At 37.4% G+C, this 17,402-nt stretch overlaps 2 pseudogenes; one reads left to right on the top strand and one right to left on the bottom strand.

Moving 5' to 3' along the window:
* Positions 1 to 16,437, top strand: part of LOC103741739 — a 111,137-nt pseudogene extending 94,700 nt beyond the window's left edge.
* Positions 7,006 to 9,632, bottom strand: LOC103741732 (annotated as a pseudogene).
* Positions 16,438 to 17,402: the final 965 nt, after the last annotated feature.

Here is a 17,402-nt window from a genome sequence, read left to right as displayed (position 1 = left end):
TTGGTAATTTACAGAGTGAAGCACATGAATCATGACATTTAATGCAGGATCTCTCCTTTCATCACTGTAGTTTTCTTCCTTTCTTTGAAGAAAGAAACCTTTCTCGTTTGTTTGCTACATACCAGTTTTCCAGGTGGAGTTTCTGAAGCAGGCCTCCTTCTCTCTGTTGGAACTCAATCACAGCATTCCCTTTGTTACTGGTTCTTTGCATCTCAGAAAAGAGCTCCAGTTATCAAATGTTATACACATGTAGTTGTCTGATTTTGGAAGCATTTGTGTATGCAGCATCAGCACTGTTGAGTCAATGTTAGATCTTGTCTTCATTACTCTCTGCAATGAGGAACCCATTACTCAAAATCTTTTATTGTGGTTTGCATAAGTCGGCTAGTGGATAAATTCTAAGTAAATTTTAGGTAGATAAATGAGGAGAAAAGAAGAAATCATTACGAAAGTATTGTTAGAATAATTATGCAATGATGTTTCTGTACTTTCTACATTACATGCAGGGTATAGGATTTTCATTACAAGGATTGTGTCTTCTTGCTGTGGAGGGAGTGCAGACATAGTTATTTATCTTCCGCCATGTTCTACTCCATGCTGTTGGAGGAAGTGTCTTTTGTACCTGGGTCATGTTAGTAAAGTGTGACGTCAGGCCCAGCCACAGATTTTGTTAAGTTAAAAATCTGTTTTAGCTAGGACCTCAGTGCATGGTTATAAACAGTCAAATTCATGAAGCAGACTTTTAAATCAGCATAACTTTACATCAGATAAATATGTACAACTGATCTTGTATAGTACAAATATAAGCAGGAAATGGTATTACTATGTTGAGGGCTTAATTTATGTGCTATGCTCCTTAACATCATAATCTGTACAAAAATTGGATATGATGCTATTCTTTTGCAGAGATTAGCAAGTAAATTATAGATAGCTACTACATTAAGAAATATTCTTTTGAATGATTCACATTACTCATCTACTTCAGAACTTGTTTGCTAATTATCTCTTTCTTCCTTGGGTGCAGCACCCTGTTCAAGTGGTCTAATTTTCATTTTAGGATCCACTGATGTTCAAGGATGTGTCCATAGACTTCTCCCAGGAGGAGTGGGAATGACTAGACTCTGCTCAGAGGGCTTTGTACAAGGAGATGATGTTGGAGAACTACAGCAATCTGGTGTCTGTAGGTGAGATTTCTTACAGAATTTTTTACTATTCTGCATCCTTTGATAGATTTAGGGTCTACTTTGTACATATGTTAGTTTTGCTGATTATGTCTTGGATTCTTTAAAGGTAAGTGAATTGCTAATATCTGATCATTGTGAAGGGCATGTTTAGGTTTTATAACTTCTTTCCATTTCCATTTGTTAGAGGTGTTATTGATCTTCATTATTTCTGTTAATTTGAGCCACTCATTGACATGAGTCAGTGACATGGTAGCCAGAAACTTAAAGTTCCATTTCCATAGCTGCATTGTGAATCAGTGATAGAACTCAGAATATGAAAACTGAAAAAATTCCTATGTATTGTAATGAGTCTGTCAGAAAATGAAAATTGGGAAATTATTTGGAGAGTCGTCTCTTTTTTTGTATATTATCAGTGGAGCAGTGCTGTGTTAGAAATCCTGTACTTTCTAAAGACATGAGCAAACATCATGTGCCTATTTCTCATATTCAGGTCTTGTGGTGTATAAGCCTGTTCTGGTCTCTTGTCTGGAGGAAAGCATAGAGCCCTGCGATGTGGAGAGAGGGGAGACTGTAGCCAACCAGGTAGGTTTGAGTGGATTAAAGAGGGACCCAGGTGAGAGGTCCTAAATAAAGATAAAGACCTGAAGATGGTTTTGCCATAGTCTATTTCTCTAGAAAGAGATTCTAATAATTTATAGGAATTTCATCCAGATTTGTCCTGTGGTAAATGTCAAATGACTTCTTTTATTGCACATAAATTATGTGGAAATTACTGTTATGCAAACATCACTTCATTTAATTGTTTATTTAATTTTTCCATATCTCCCATGTCACATTTCTTGCCAATGAAAAATAATAGCTGATGTTTTTGTCCTATGTGTTTTTTCTTCACTTCATATTTTTTTCAGTGTGCATTTTTTATTGAATTTTTGTGCATTTCATAAGAAACATCTTAGTCATTGTTAGACCCCAAACACGATCTGCACCCCTGCATACACCTCCTCCAGATTTGATGCAATCTGTGATATGTATTAAGGCCTATTGAGACACGTTTTTAACCTATCATGAAATTAGTAAGTTTTGTGTCTTTCGTTTTGCTCCTCTTTTGATAATGATTGTGCCCTTCTGAGTCCTTGTAATTTTTCACTGTTGTACAATTACTAATGTATTTCTGCCGAAAATGATTTTAAGACTTTGAGAATCACTTAGAATATTTACATAGCATGAAATTCTATATTATCTTCTGATTTTATTTAAAAGAATGTGTTAAGTATTTGTGACTTTCTACATGGCATTTGTGGATTCTTCTGTTGTCTCTCTGCTGTTGATGTCTATGTTCTAGGCTGGTCAGAAAAGAGATTGTGAAACATTGATCTTTTATAATACTTAAAACGTTCTATTGACCAGACCATCTCTAAAAGTGTTCTTTGAGTTTGGAAGCTGCAAGTCCTTCTGTTGTCTTCATGGGAGTCAATCTAGGCTTCTTTGGGATCCATGCTTTCTCATGCTGCTCATAGGCTTGTTCATTCATAATCTTTCTGACTTCAGTATTCTTCACAGATAGGGTCCTGTCCACAGAGCCATTGTTTGGATGTTCTATCTTGTTCAGACACCTTCCTTCTCTCTATAATTCTTGTCAGCCATGAGATGAGATTTCTTATGTCCTGACCTTATATCTCATGGTTGAGCCTTGCCATGGTCTGTTAGCCACTGAGTCCCATGGATACTGGACTGAAACATCTAAAGATAGAAAGTATAATATTTTTTCTGATGAATTGTTTTTCTCAGTTTTAGATCAGATGAGTAAAGTTCATAATGGTCTATGTGGTAATATGAGAGAAAATAGATAAAATTCAGTTTCAAATTTGAAATAAGCTCAAAAGATAGAGATTACTTTAGTTATCATTTTAGTTATTACTTTCTCCTTGGAGAATAACAAGAGAATGGATCAACGAGTGCTCATAATGTGAAAAAATGTGAGTGTTCACTACATAGCATGAGTCATGTACAGTGTGTCTACTCTTCAAACATCATGATGCACATCACAAATTTGTAGCACATTTCACAAATAAAATAAGTTATTATAATCAGAGGAACTCTTTTTGCCTCTGTGAATGTAACATGAGAGAATGATGGAAAATTTTTGAACTAACCTAACCTTTCCTCTGGTATTTTCTATTCTGAGTTTGTGACCATGTTCTTCCTGTAGAAGATTTTACATAGTTGTCTCCTGGCCATTTTTAAAATTCCTTTGACTTGTTTATTTTTATGTTTTGTGTGTGAATGTATTGCCTGCATGTATGTAAGTGCGCCCATGTCATACAGTGCCTGTGGAGGTCAGAAGAGGGCATCGGATCCACTGGAACTGTAGTTAAGGATGGTTTTTACCCATTATGTGGGTGCTGGGAACCCAAACTTGTACTCTGCAAGAGCAGCTAGTACTCTTAACGGCTGACCCATCTCTCCATACCCCCTCTAGTCTTTCTTTATGTTGCTGAATCAATCAGTCCTGTCACACAATCACTCAGTAATGAAATTTCTAATGATACTGTTCAAAATATTATATTGTTTCCTTGTATTCACCCTGTAAAGGAAATAGTATTTGCAGAAGAGAAAACACCACTCATGTTTGTTCAAATGTATTCAAACATTTTGAGCACTCAACAGGAATATTAAGGTCATGGGATTTTCTTTTAATTGAATAGTTCTTTTTTCCTTTTAACTTAAAATCTCTATATTGTTATAATTCTCTTTTAGAAAAACTTTACTTGATTAAACTGATAATAATTTTACCAACGAATGAGTTTTAAAAGGCTATACAATTATTCAATGTAAGTAGCTGTTAAGACTAGAAATTGCCAGCTCTGGTGGTCCCTTATTCCTAGCACTAGGGAGGCAGAGGCAGATGGATCAGCAGGTAGATCTCTGTGAGATCGCGGACAGCCTGGTCTACCTACATAGGTAGTTCCAGGACAGCTGGCGCTACAGAGAGACCACATCTCAAAAAGACAAGGAAAAAAAAAAAAACCGCTGGGAATGCATAGGACATTGTAAATGTCCCACATAGCTCTTCCCATTCAGTAATTGACCCATCTCTCAGTTTTCCACCATTTGGTACACCTTGGGAAACTTTTTGACTCTACATTATTTCATGTATTGTTCCTATAAGGATTTTCAGAATTATTAAATATCTGTTTTCCATGGGCTGTTGGCCTCTCTGAGTGGGATTCCATCTACTATACAAACACAGGAAGAAGCAAGAACATCTAAACAATGACTGCTATAATAATTTAACCTATGGGTGTAAACACAAATGCTTGGTCAGTTCTTTAGAAAGTACATCATTTCCATCTAACAAAGCAATTGCAGTGACTTCCCACTGGGGCCTATATTCTCCCCTGCCACAGGGGGATTGGCCTGGTCTACAGTACCAGATGTCTGTTCCACTCCTAGGAGTGGGCATTGTATTCAATTGAAAATTTGCTTGTTATACATACACTAGACACTCCATTATTGCACCAGCAGGAACATCTTGTGTGGTATGTTGATAGTGCAGCACATGGGGTCTGTTGTTGATATAGATGACTATTCTTCCCCAGTCATCTGCCTGTTGCCTTTTGGCACCATGAAAGCCACCCATCCAGTGGCAGGGGGTTCCGGCTTAATCTAAGCTTGATTTCTCCTTCTCCTGTGTTCACATCATGCAGTGTCTTCAGCAGTAGGGTTTTTCTGTCCACTTCCGGTGTGCAACCAACATTATCGGCAGTGGCCTTTATTGTTTTGGGGATCTCTAGTGTCCCTCAGGTCAACAGCTCATAGGAGGCAACCCACCTCTGGCACTGGGATGTTCATTTAACAATCATATTGCTTCTGGAAGGCCTTTCTTCCATCCCCATAGGGTTCCTTCTCTGATTAAAGCTTTTTTCTTTTACTGTGTACTGAGAATTTTTATTTCTCCCTGTATTCCCATAGTTCTTTGTATAGTCCTCTCCTTCCCCCCCCTTTAACTACCACCTTTTACATATTTCTTCCTTAATAACATATAGGTATATCTTTTAAGTTTACCACTAAAATGATTTTAAACACATTATTTTATCTCATGTGCCACTTCCTTCCGAGTGCCTTTAGTACATGTTCAATATATTCACTGTTTTTCTTTTAAAAATATAACCTTTATACTAATTATCTGAAAATTTCATGCATTCATACAATGTATCTTTTCACAATATGGGAAATATAGAATTCATGTGCTTAGTATTCTATGGGTTCAAATTCTTTTTTATTGATTTTAAAGAATATTTCATATAGTATATGTTGATCATATTTAGATACTCTCCCTTACCTGCACCCTGTTTACTACCCCTACCCAATTTCATGTTCTCTCTGTCTCTCCCTCTCTTTCTTTCTCCACATATATATATGCAGACATTGACTGGATCTCAGTCAACTTATGAAGGTATTCCATCCGTGAAAGAGAAACTTTCTCCTCTCCCTGAAGCCTGTCATGGCCAATACTTCCTCAAGTATCATTGGTGTTTCTTACCAACCTCTCCATGTCTATGCTGAGATTTTGCCTGTCTTGAACTTATGTGGGACTTGTACATGCTGTGACCTATGCTGTGATTTCATGAGTTACTTCCCAATTACCTATAAATCTCTATTTCTTTGTGTTTTCCACCATCTGTGACTCTTAAAATATTTCTGTTTGCTTTTCTGCAACCATCCCTGTAGCTTCAGAGGCAGAAAATGAAACACTGCAATCTTGCTGCCTAGTACCAAAAACTTCCATTAATATTTTGGTATCCTTTTATTGCCCCCTCCCCACTCTTATGTTCTCTCTCTCTCTCTCTCTCTTTTTCTCTACACACACACACACACACACACACACACACACACACACACACACACACACACACATATATGCATTCATCCACTGGAGCCTCAACCTACTAAGAATCCCATCCTTGAATGAGACACTTTTTCCCTCTCCCAGAAGCCTGTAGTGGCCAATACTTCCTCTAGTAGGGTTTGGGTTTCCACTTCCTGATGTCTATGCTGGGATTTTGTCTGTCTTGAACTTATGTGTGACTTCTACATGCTGTCACCAGTGCTGTGATTCCATATGAGTTACTTCCCAGTTGTCTGTAAATCATATCTACCTCCTATCATACCACCTCTCCAGTCTGTTCTTCAGTTCTTATTTTGTCCAGACTAATCCAATGAATGCATGATCAACCATCTCAAAAATGTTTCTGATGTGGTAGGTGAAAACTGAATCATGCCAGTCTTCAGTTTCTAAGGAGAATGGACTTGGGTCCTCACATGCCACTGTATTGTTGTTTGAACTGTACATAAAACTGATATTTTTGTCTTATTTTATTCAGATATTGTTTTACTTTGCCTATCTTTTTTTTTCTTAAGGAAATTCCTAGAGTCAGTTTTAATGGAAAAGGTACATCTCAATAAAATTTTAATGTGGTACTTAGAGAACATGGAAATTAAAAAATAATTTTTAAATGTTTGAAAGATATTTTAATCCTCAAAGTAATTCTGTGTCAGTTTTTCTTCCCTGAACCTGACTGAATTTCCTAACAAGTAGACTTGGAAGACCCACGTTCAGTTTCAAGTATCTAACATGCTACTTGTTTTGAAGAGATGCATGTTTCCAGCCAAACAATAAAATTCAAGAAAAAACAAAACAAAAACTTCAGAGAAGGTTCATTCATTAGTTGAAATTTCCTGGACTCATTCCAAAAATTTTAGGACATACTATTACATTATTAGTCATTTTCTTTCATAATTCTTAATGATAGTGTATACTTTAACCAAGAACGTTATTTTCTACAAAATGCCATTCTCCGTCAATCTGACTGCCAAGTATTTTGTCATGGTTCAAGTTCATGTTCACATTTTTAATGGCAGCTGACAGGCTCTCTGCCTCCAGTGTCCCGGAGTCTGTGTAGCACAGAGCCTCAGTCAGGACACCCTGAGGACGCCACTTCTTTCACAGTTCAGCTTCCCAGTTTAACAGTGCCTCACATCTCCTTCTTATTTAGGTATCCTGGTCTCTACTCATTACAAGTATGCAATATTCTATTTTTCCTCAATATTTCACAAACTGGTAACTTCATCATCAGAAGTAGGTGTTTTGATCTTCTTTTAAAACTTCTTTTAAAACAGGGTGTTTTCTTCTCCCTGTGGAGCCCCACCACACTAGTAGTGAGTGTCACCTCCATTACACAGCTCAGCACTCACAGCTCTGCCTTGGGGAGACTGCACCTCAGTCTTCTCAGAGTCTACCTTCAATAGTTAGGGCAATGATAACCAGTGCTCAAAGCAAAGCAGTTACTTTCGTGAGAGCAAGGTCCTAGCCAGGGTGGTCTTCTCAATATGGCTTAACATTACTATGGCTATAGCAAGGGGCCAGGCCCCTTTGTCCTTTAGTAACAAGAAGAGCTGTCCATAAAGTCTAGACTATGTTTCCATATGTTTTACACATTTTATTGTGACATCATCTATTAAAAACAGAAGGATGCAAGCGTTTGCCTTCTTTAAGGGGCTTCACTCTCATCCTCCAGGTTTTTAGTTGCCGAGCCATGCACGTGGAATCCGAGGTGCCATCCTCACTGCGCTCCCGCTGGACTGATTCACTGATTAGCTGCATCATTTTTTTCTAGAACATTTGTAACAGACACAGCACATACAGAACTTCAGTTTGTTTTTCTCCTTCATTTTTTCCCCATTTTTAAAATAAGTACGTTTTCAGGTTCTCATTTGTAGTTTCTTTTCTTTGAATATATTGCACAGCATTTTATTATTAAAAAAAGGTTTTGTGTCTCAGGCAAAAAGCCTTCTCCACTCAAGGTGCTAATGTGTTTATTTTCTAAAAGAGGTAAGTGGTTGTGTGGCCATCCTCAAAGGGGACAGAATGAACAGGCTTATAGGATCCAAGTCTGAAATGACAGCAAAGTATTTCAACTATGAATTTTCCAATTCCATGTAACATGCCTGTTGTTGAAAAGGTTCCTCCAATAATACCACAGAGTCTGATGAAAAACTGCCAGAATGGCATGTGCTCCTCAATGACTGTCACCATGAAAGAGCTGAGGTGGTATTTCATAAATATCCCAGAGACTCCATGGCTGCCTGCAGCATGGTTATTGATGCATTCTCTTTCTCTCCTGGAGAACTGATGTGTCTCTGCTGAAATCTTGCATGTATGTAGCTTTGTTGGCACAACTGTAGTGAAATATTAGAACATCTGGTTGTGATCCACAGCAATTTTTTTCTGTTCCATTCAAAGGATTAATAATTCCTGGAACAAGTTCTCCAAAAGACAAATGATCTATTCTGTAAGAAAAGTTGTAAGAGTCATGATTGACAAGTGCTGCCAAATGTGCATGCCCTCAAGGATGTGGGATTGCCTTGCTCACGGTTATGTGAAAGTTCCCTGCTACTTTATTGGCATACAGATAACCATGAATTCTGCATGCATCTGGAGACAGTGATGAATCATCTTCCTTGATGGCAGTGCCGTCGATGTGCTTTTAAAAGCACTTTTGAAAGTCATGTCTTGAAGCGAGTGCTCTTCTTGCAGTCTACTCTGAATCAGCTGCAGCATCCTTTGCCACTCTGCTGTGGTGAAAGGTCAAATGTTGCTGGTTCATAAACTAGACCATCTGCAGATGCAACCATCATCTCTGCTAAATCCAGCACATCTGCTCCAACATACTGACACTTCATGGCAACAGTGATGTCTATATTGCTTCTCAACTTGCTAGAAAAGTCCTTGTCCACTTTGTACCCATACTTCATCCATGAGTCCTGATACACCGAGAACTCCATGGCTGTTTGCAAGGCCATAGTGGTAAATGCTATCAGAGAAACCCACTCTGGCTTCTGTGAGACTTTAGTTCTTCTTTGTATACACTGGAATGGGACAGTGTCAATATCATTACCTGACTCCATCCAGCTTCAAGTCCATCTACACACAAGAATTGTGTTGGTACTAGACATAACATCACCAGAGCAGTGAACTGCACAGGTGTGCTCACCAAAATCATAATAATCATGGTAGACACAGGGCACCGTGCCAGGTGCTGCAGGGAGCACAGGTGAGAGTGAGTAAACCAGGCAACAGGAACAGCACGGTGGCTACAAAGCTTGCAGTCACTGGGGAGCTTGTGCTCAAGGTCACTTTCCAAACTTGCTTCCATCACGTGGGATGCAGGCATTTCAGCTGAACTCACCTGTTTCCCCACTGGCTGATGTCTCTTCATATCTCTCCGGAGCCTTGGGAAAGGCATCCAACTCTTTCACCAAACTTAAGGTTTTTTCTGATTCAGTCGACTCATCTTCAGGAAAGCCTTCCTCTTCCTTCATACAGTCATGCTTGTTTTCTGGCCCCAGCCGACCATGTTTCACAGACACCTGGGTCTTGCTTATCATTTTAATCATACCAAAATCATGGCATGATAGAATGTGCTGCTGGGTTTGTTGACACCTAATTCCCTTGGTTGAGCTGCTCTGCACCAAATCCAGACTTTGCCATCATTGTTTGTAATTACTTATGAATAAGTTTTCTTCTGGTAATTTATAGAGCGAAGCACATGAATCATGACATTTAATGCAGGATCTCTCCTTCCTTCACTGTAATTTTCTTCCTTTCTTTGGAGAAAGAAACCTTTCTCATTTGTTTGTTACATACCGAGTTTTCCAGGTGGAGATTCTGAAGCAGGTCTCTTACTCTTTTGGTATTTTTACTTCACAGTCAGTCACAGCACTGCCTCCATTACTGGTTCTTTGAGCCTCAGAATAGAGCTCTGTTTATCAAATGTTACACACGTGTAGTTGTCTGATTTTGGAAGCATTTGTGTATGCAGTGTCATCTTTGTTCAGTCAGTGTTGGATCTTGTCTTCATGTTTTCATTACTCTCTGTCGTGAGGAACCTGTTTCTCAAAATCTCTTATTGTGGTATGCATAAGTCAGCCAGTGTATTAATTCTAGGTCAATTTTCAGTAGGTAAATGAAGATAAAGAAATTACTATAAAAGTATTGTTAGAATAATACTGATGTTTCTGTACTTTCTACATTATATTCAGGGTATAGGATGTTCTTTACAAGGATTGTGTGTTCTTGCTGTGGAGGGAGAGCACACAGAGTTCTTTATCTTCCACCATGTTCTACTCAGTGCTGTTGGAAAAGGTGTCTTTTGTACCTGGGTCATTGATCTCACTCAAATGCCTGTTAGTAAAGTATTAAATCAGGCCCAGTCACAGATCGTATTAAGTTAAAAATCTGTTTTAGCTAGGACCTCAGTGCATTGGTATATCAAATTCATGAAGCAGATGTTTAAATGAGTGTGACTTTACATCAGATAAACATATACAACTGATCTTGTATGCTATAAATATAAGCAGAAATTGGTATTACTATGTTGAGGGCTTAATTTATGTGCTATGCTCCTTAGCATCATAATCTGCACAAAAATTGGGTCTGATGCTATTCTTTTGCAGAGATTAACAAGTGAATTATAGATAGTTACTACATTAAAAAATATCACTTTGAATAATTCACATTACTCATAAACTTCAGAACTTGTTTGCTAATTATCTCTTTCTTCCTTGGGTCCAGCACCCTGTTCAAGTGGTCTAATTGTCATTTTCCATTTTAGGATTTTTTGGCTTTCAAGGATGTGTCTATAGACTTCTCCCAGGGTGAGTGGAAATGCCTAGATTCTGCTCAGTGGGCTTTGTACAAGGAGGTGATGTTGGAGAACTACAGCAATCTAATGTCTGTAGGTGAGATTTCTTATAGAATCTTTTTTACTATTCTGCATCCTTTGATAGATTGGGGTCTACTTTGTACATATGTCAGTTTTGCTTTTTATGTCTTGGATTCTTTAAAGATTAGTGAATTGCTAGTAACTGAGCATCATGAAGAGCATGTTTAGGTTTTATCACTTCTTTCATTTCCACTTGTTAGAGGTATTATCCACCTTCATTTTCTCTGTTAATTTCAGCCACCCATGAGTAAAATCCATTTCCATAGCTGCATTGTGAATCAGTGGTAGAACTCAGCATATGAAAACTGAAAAAAATTCCTCTGTATTGTAATGAGTCTGTCAGAAAATGAAAATTGGGAAATTATTTAAAGAATCTTATCTTTTTCGGTATATTATCAGTGGAACACAGTGCTGTGTGACAAATCTGGCATTTTCTAAGGACATGGGTGCTATGTGCCTCTTCTCATACACAGGTCTTGCTGTGTGTGAGCCTGTTCTGGTCTCCTGTCTGGAACAAAGCAAAGAGCCCTGGAATGTGAAGAGAGGGGAGACTGTAGCCAACCAGGTAAGTTTGAGTGTATGAAGGACGGGCCCAGGTGAGCGGACCTAAGTAAAGAAGGGTAAAGACCTGAAAATGGTTTTGCCATAACCTGTTTCACTAGAAAGTAATTCTGAGAATTTAATTTATAGGTTTTTCATCAAAATTTGTCCTGTGGTAAATGTCAAATGATTTCTCTTATTGCACATGAATTATGTGGAAATTATTGTTAATGTTTTGTGCATTTCATAAGAAACATCTTAATCATCTTTGTACCCCAAACCCTATCTGCACCCCTCATTCACCCTCTGCAGATTTGATGCATTCTGTGATACTTGAGCATGCTGTCACCAATGCTGTGATTTCATGTGAGTTACTTTCCTATGAGGGAATGAGTTAAATCTCTATTGCCTTGTGTTATTCCATCTTCTGTGGCTCCCCTGTAAGGGTCCCCAAGGCTTGGGAGGCAGAATTTTGATATACATGCCCTACTTAGGGGTAAGTACTATGCAGTCTAATTATGTGCACATTAGCCAGTTGAATACTATATATATTTAGCAAAATAATAGCATTAGGTCCTCTCCTATGGCCCCAAAGCCTGATATCCATGTAAAATATGGGTTCCACCTTATGAAGGAGACCTTAAAGCCAATTAGAAATTGATTGTTAACTACCAAAATATTCCTATCACTGTTGTACCAGAGAACATATCTTGCCAGGCCAGTTGTTGTTGTAGCTCACAGGATTCACATCTGGGTAAAGCTGATGATCAGTTTTCTCTATGGTACCATACAAAGTACCTTCTAGCACTCTGAAGTCTAGTTGATACAGATGAAGCTTTGAAGTCAGTACCAACTTGATTTCTCCTTTTTCCTTCTATAGCTCATGAATGTAGTGTCTTCAGCAGCAGCATCTTGTCATCAAATTCTGGCGGCAAGAGTTAGTACCTAGAATGGATGATGAACTCAAAATACTGAATATCAAAAACTGTACAATGCATTTAATATGGGGCAAGGAGCTGGACAGGCAGTTCTCCAGGGAGGAAATGCACTGTCTTAGAACTTTATAAATGTTCTACCTCAGTAGTCATAAGGGAAATCCAATTTAAAACCATTCTGAGATTTCCTATTAACCTTCTCACCATGGCTAACATACAAAGACCAAACAACAAGTCAGGCATTGTGGCACACGCCCTTAATCCAAGCCCTTGGGAGGAGGCAGAGGCAGGGGAATTCTCTATGAGTTCAAGGCCAGCCTGGTCTACATAGCATATTCCAGTTGAGCAAACTGGTGCAGCCCAAAAGGAATTAGGGTGGATTTTCCTCAAAAAAGCTGGAAATCAATCTACCATATGACCCAGCCATATCACACTTCGGCTTATAATCCACAGACTCTCTGCATACAATGGACGTACCTGTTCTTCCATGTTTTCAATCCACCTCACTCACTGCCCTCCCTCTTCCTTGTCCTCCCTGACACTATCACTTTTGTCTTCCTAGTATACAATATTAAGCTTTCATTTCATGTGACATTTTTTCCCATTACTCTTTAATCTTTCCACCCTTTGGGATGTAATTTCCACCTCTCATTTCAAGTTTCCAGTGTTATGAGCTATGCCTGTACCCACATATATGAAAATTAAATCTAAGATTAATTTTATGAGAGAAAATATGTAAAACTTGTCTTTCTGGTCAAGGTAATTTATGTAATTCACATAATAAAAGGTTTTGTAAGTAGAATGTCCATATACTTTTATAATTCCAAGCAAGTGAACTTTCCATCCACTTCCTATGCATTGCCAATTGTCCCCTGCCCATTACCAATGTGCTTGTAACATGTCTCCCTCCAGGGCCATGTCCTCTCATGTTTCGTTTTCTCCTTTCTTTGATTCTTTGTTTTTGATCCAGTCCAATCATGGCTGGTTATGAAATGTTGACTGATCAAGTTGATTGTTGTCATATAATGTTTCAAATTCTATATGTTTTTTTTTTTCCTATCGGTTATTTCTCACCATCTAATGCATTGTGTTTAGCTACTTCATTAAGGAGAATTTTGAATTCCATTTCTATATTATTTATTTTGTTTCACATCTATATTTGAGGTCATGATTTTTATCCATAAAGTGATTTCCTCAAAGAAGAAATTTGTAGAAATTTGAAAATTCCCCTCTTGGGTATATCAATGACCCAATATTCTCTATTCAAATGGAATTTGCTCAGTAAATAAGAGCCTTTGATTTCTTTTCTAGTTTATTTGTAGTTTTCTTCCACTATTATTTAAAAACAGATGATCAGTTTTTAAAAACATTTGTTTTAGATGGTACTGGCTTTGCAACCTATAATGTGATCTTTTCTAGAATAATTTACATGGAAGTTTGTAATTTTTTCATTCTTCCTCTAAGTAACAATCTGTGGATATCATTGAAATACTGTTCATCTATGAAATAATTCAGATCTTGAGGTGTTTTTTTTTTCATGAATTTTGGAAATATCCACCTAGAGTTAAAGTGGTGGACTGACATTGCTCACTGTTATTATATTAGAATGAACCTTAACCTTTCTTTCTACTCGGGTTTTGTATTATAAAATTAGGAATCATAAAATCAAGTGCAAAAGTGTTTACAATTGCCCTCTCTGAATAAACTTCTTTCTACTAATATGTACTGATCATTTTATCTCTTCTACCTACATTTATTTACAGTCTGCTTATTATATGTGGGAATTGATATTCCACCTTGTTTATATATTCTTTTAGCTGGTTGTTTGTTTGCCATAATTAATTCTAGGTTTCTGGATGTCATTGTCAAAAGAGATACTTGACTCTTACATTAAACCCACTGTCCTTGACTCTATCTTTTAATTGGTGACCTGAGGCTATTTTCATTTAATAATATTATTGTGAGAGGATTTTTTTTATTCAGTATGATTTTGTTGGTTTTCTGGCTGTTGGAATCATTCTTTATTAGTATTAATATTGGCCTTTGTTTTCTGTGTTGCTGATGGTGGATTCCTTCTGGGACATGGTGCGTTCATCAGTTACTCTTTATAATTGTATTCTGACTTCTGGTCCCATGAATGAGAGTGTCTTTCTCCTCTGTGTATCCTTTGCTTCCATAAATTCTGAACTGATGGCTTGCTTGCTGTGAATTGGTGCATTTCTTCAAATGAACTTCATCCTCCATCAATTTTAAGAGATACCTTTCCACAAGTCAATTTTAGTCAGCATGTTCACTTTCAGTATGATAAATGTATTTTTACATTATTTCATGCTGTTCTGCCTCTGGTCTTTCTTGAGAAGATATGTGATATTATTACAAATTTCCTGTCTTTGTAATGAGCTGGTATTTTTCCCTGACAGGATTAAATATTGGTTTTTTTGCTTACTATTTTTCTCATGTTGCCTATGTCCCGTTATGCAGAACTCTGTTAATACTTATTTGGGTATTCTAAATGACTCTCCTGTGATTGTATATCCATGTATTTCTGTTTTTTTTTCTTATATTTTCTAATCTATTTTTATTGAATAAGTTTTCTCAGTTTAGTTTTGATTTCATGTCCCTCTTTTACTCCATAAATTTTTACTCCTGTTCATTTGAATGTTTCTTGATGTTGGAAATTTTATACATGCACATGTATGTTCTTTATGTATCTGTGAGTGTGTGATTGTCTCAGCCTTATTCTCCATATTGAAATGTTGCCTTCGTTTTTGCTTTTCTTGGAGAACTCAACTCTTAGAAGACATCAGAGGGTGTGTAATGGAGAGAAACCCTACACATGTGAAGAATGTGGCAAGTCCTTTCATCATATGTCACATCTTAGAAGACATCAGGCTATTCATACTGGAGAGAAACCCTACAAATGTGAAGATTGTGACAAGTCCTTTATCCAAGCCTCACATCTCAAAAGTCATAAAAATATTCATACTGGAGAGAAACTCTACAAATGTGAAGAGTGTGACAGGTCCTTTACTGCAAGCTCAACACTTAGGGAGCATTACAGAATTCATACTGGAGAGAAACTCTACAAATGTGAAGGATGTAGCAAGTCTTTTACCAAGGCCTCACATCTTAGAATGAATAAAAATACTCACACTGGAGAGAAACCCTACAAATGTGAAAAATGTGACAAGTTCTTTATTTGAAAGTCAGCTTATAGATTACATCAGCGGATTCATACTAAAGAGAAACCCTACAGGTGTGAAGAATGTGACAAGTCTTTTACCTGGATGTCAAGTTTTAAATCACATCAGCTAATACATACTGGAAAAAAATGCTATGAATGTAATAAATGTGACAACTCTTTTAAACAAAAGTCTAGTCTTAGAAGACATCAGAGGATTCATACTAGAGAGAAACCCTACACATTTAAAGTATGTGGCAAGTCTTTTAGTCAAATATCATCTGAAGAGAAACTGTTCAGATGTGAAGAATGTGGCAAGTCCTTTAGTCGAATGTCACATCTAAGAGAACATCACAGAATACATACTGGAGAGAAACCCTACAGATGTGAAGAATGTGATAGGTCCTTTACTAGGAGTGCAACACTTAGACAACATTACAGAATTCACACTAGAGAGAAACCCTACAAATGTGAAGAATGTAATAGGTCCTTTACTTTGAACTCAACACTTAGACATTACAAAATTCATACTGGAGAGAAACTCTACAGATGTGAAGAATGTGACAAGTCCTTTATCTGTTCCTCACATCTTAGAAGGCATAAAAGTATTCATATTAGAGAGAAACCCTACAAATGTGTAGTATGTGACAAGTCCTTTAATCAACTGTCACATCTCAGAGAACATCAGAGAATTCATAGAGAAGAGAAATCTTACAAATGAAAAAGGTGTGAGAAGGGTCCTATACTTGTATTTCAATTCTTAATAAAGGAACACACTACATATGTACATTACAAAACTTCATAGTATACTTAAGAAAAACTTAGAAATACACATGGAATTGCCATATCTATGATAAACATTTATTTCTAATTCAATAAAAAATTCATAAGTATAAGAAACTAGAAGTGTCTTAATTTACATAACAAAGGGGGAACAATATCCATATAGCAAATCTTTTTTAAAAAATAATTTATTGAGAATTTCATACATGCATGTGACTCTTTGAATGAAAATGTCCCCCATAGGTTCCAAGTATTTGGACATTTTGTCCCAGGTGATGGTGTTGTTTTGGGGAGTGACTAATACAGTGCATATAAGGTGTTTTGATCAAATCCATGCCCACTCCCTCCCCGCCAACTTCTCCCATATCTCCCCATCACTTTTTCTGATAACTTCATGTATTCTTCTTCTTTCATTTTTTTTTAAATGGGGCTTTTGGATACTCTAACATTACCCCCTTCTGAAGAGGTAACCCTAAAATCTTTTAATGATTAGATAAAAGCTCCAGGCTTTCCTTTACAGGTTTCATAGAGCGGCTTTGCCAAGAGGAACGGTGTGTGTTGCTAAGAGGCCCAAGGACATTGTAAGTTTTAGCCAAGAAACTGGCTACTTTCTTTGCGGTCTTTTTACCCTAACTGCCTAGCCAATTCCTACCTCCTATTCTTATCACACCATCCTCTGAAGAGGTTACCCAAATTGTCAATAGGGAATCGGGACACAAACTGCTCTGGCTTCTTCCATGCTGAACAGGGACACACTGTGTGGCAATTGGTGTACCCCTTCAGTGGGTCTATCTAAAAGTCTCCCAAATTGCATAACTCTTGTCTCAAGGAGGAAAAGAAAGTCTTTAAATTGGGAATAGGAGATGTGAAGGAGAAGTAAAGGCAGGAGTAATTAGCATTACAAGTTCTAGATAGGGAACTAGAAAAAGTCAGAACAGGGCAATTTTCAAATGTTCATATGAGACTGTTGGAAATTCTTCACAAGGGCTTCCAG

This window comes from Nannospalax galili, unplaced genomic scaffold (genome assembly GCF_000622305.1).
Source record: "Nannospalax galili isolate Female #2095 unplaced genomic scaffold, S.galili_v1.0 scaffold260, whole genome shotgun sequence".
Lineage (NCBI taxonomy): Eukaryota > Metazoa > Chordata > Mammalia > Rodentia > Spalacidae > Nannospalax > Nannospalax galili.
Note: the sequence above shows the minus strand (reverse complement) of the source record. Positions and strands in the feature narration are given on the sequence as shown.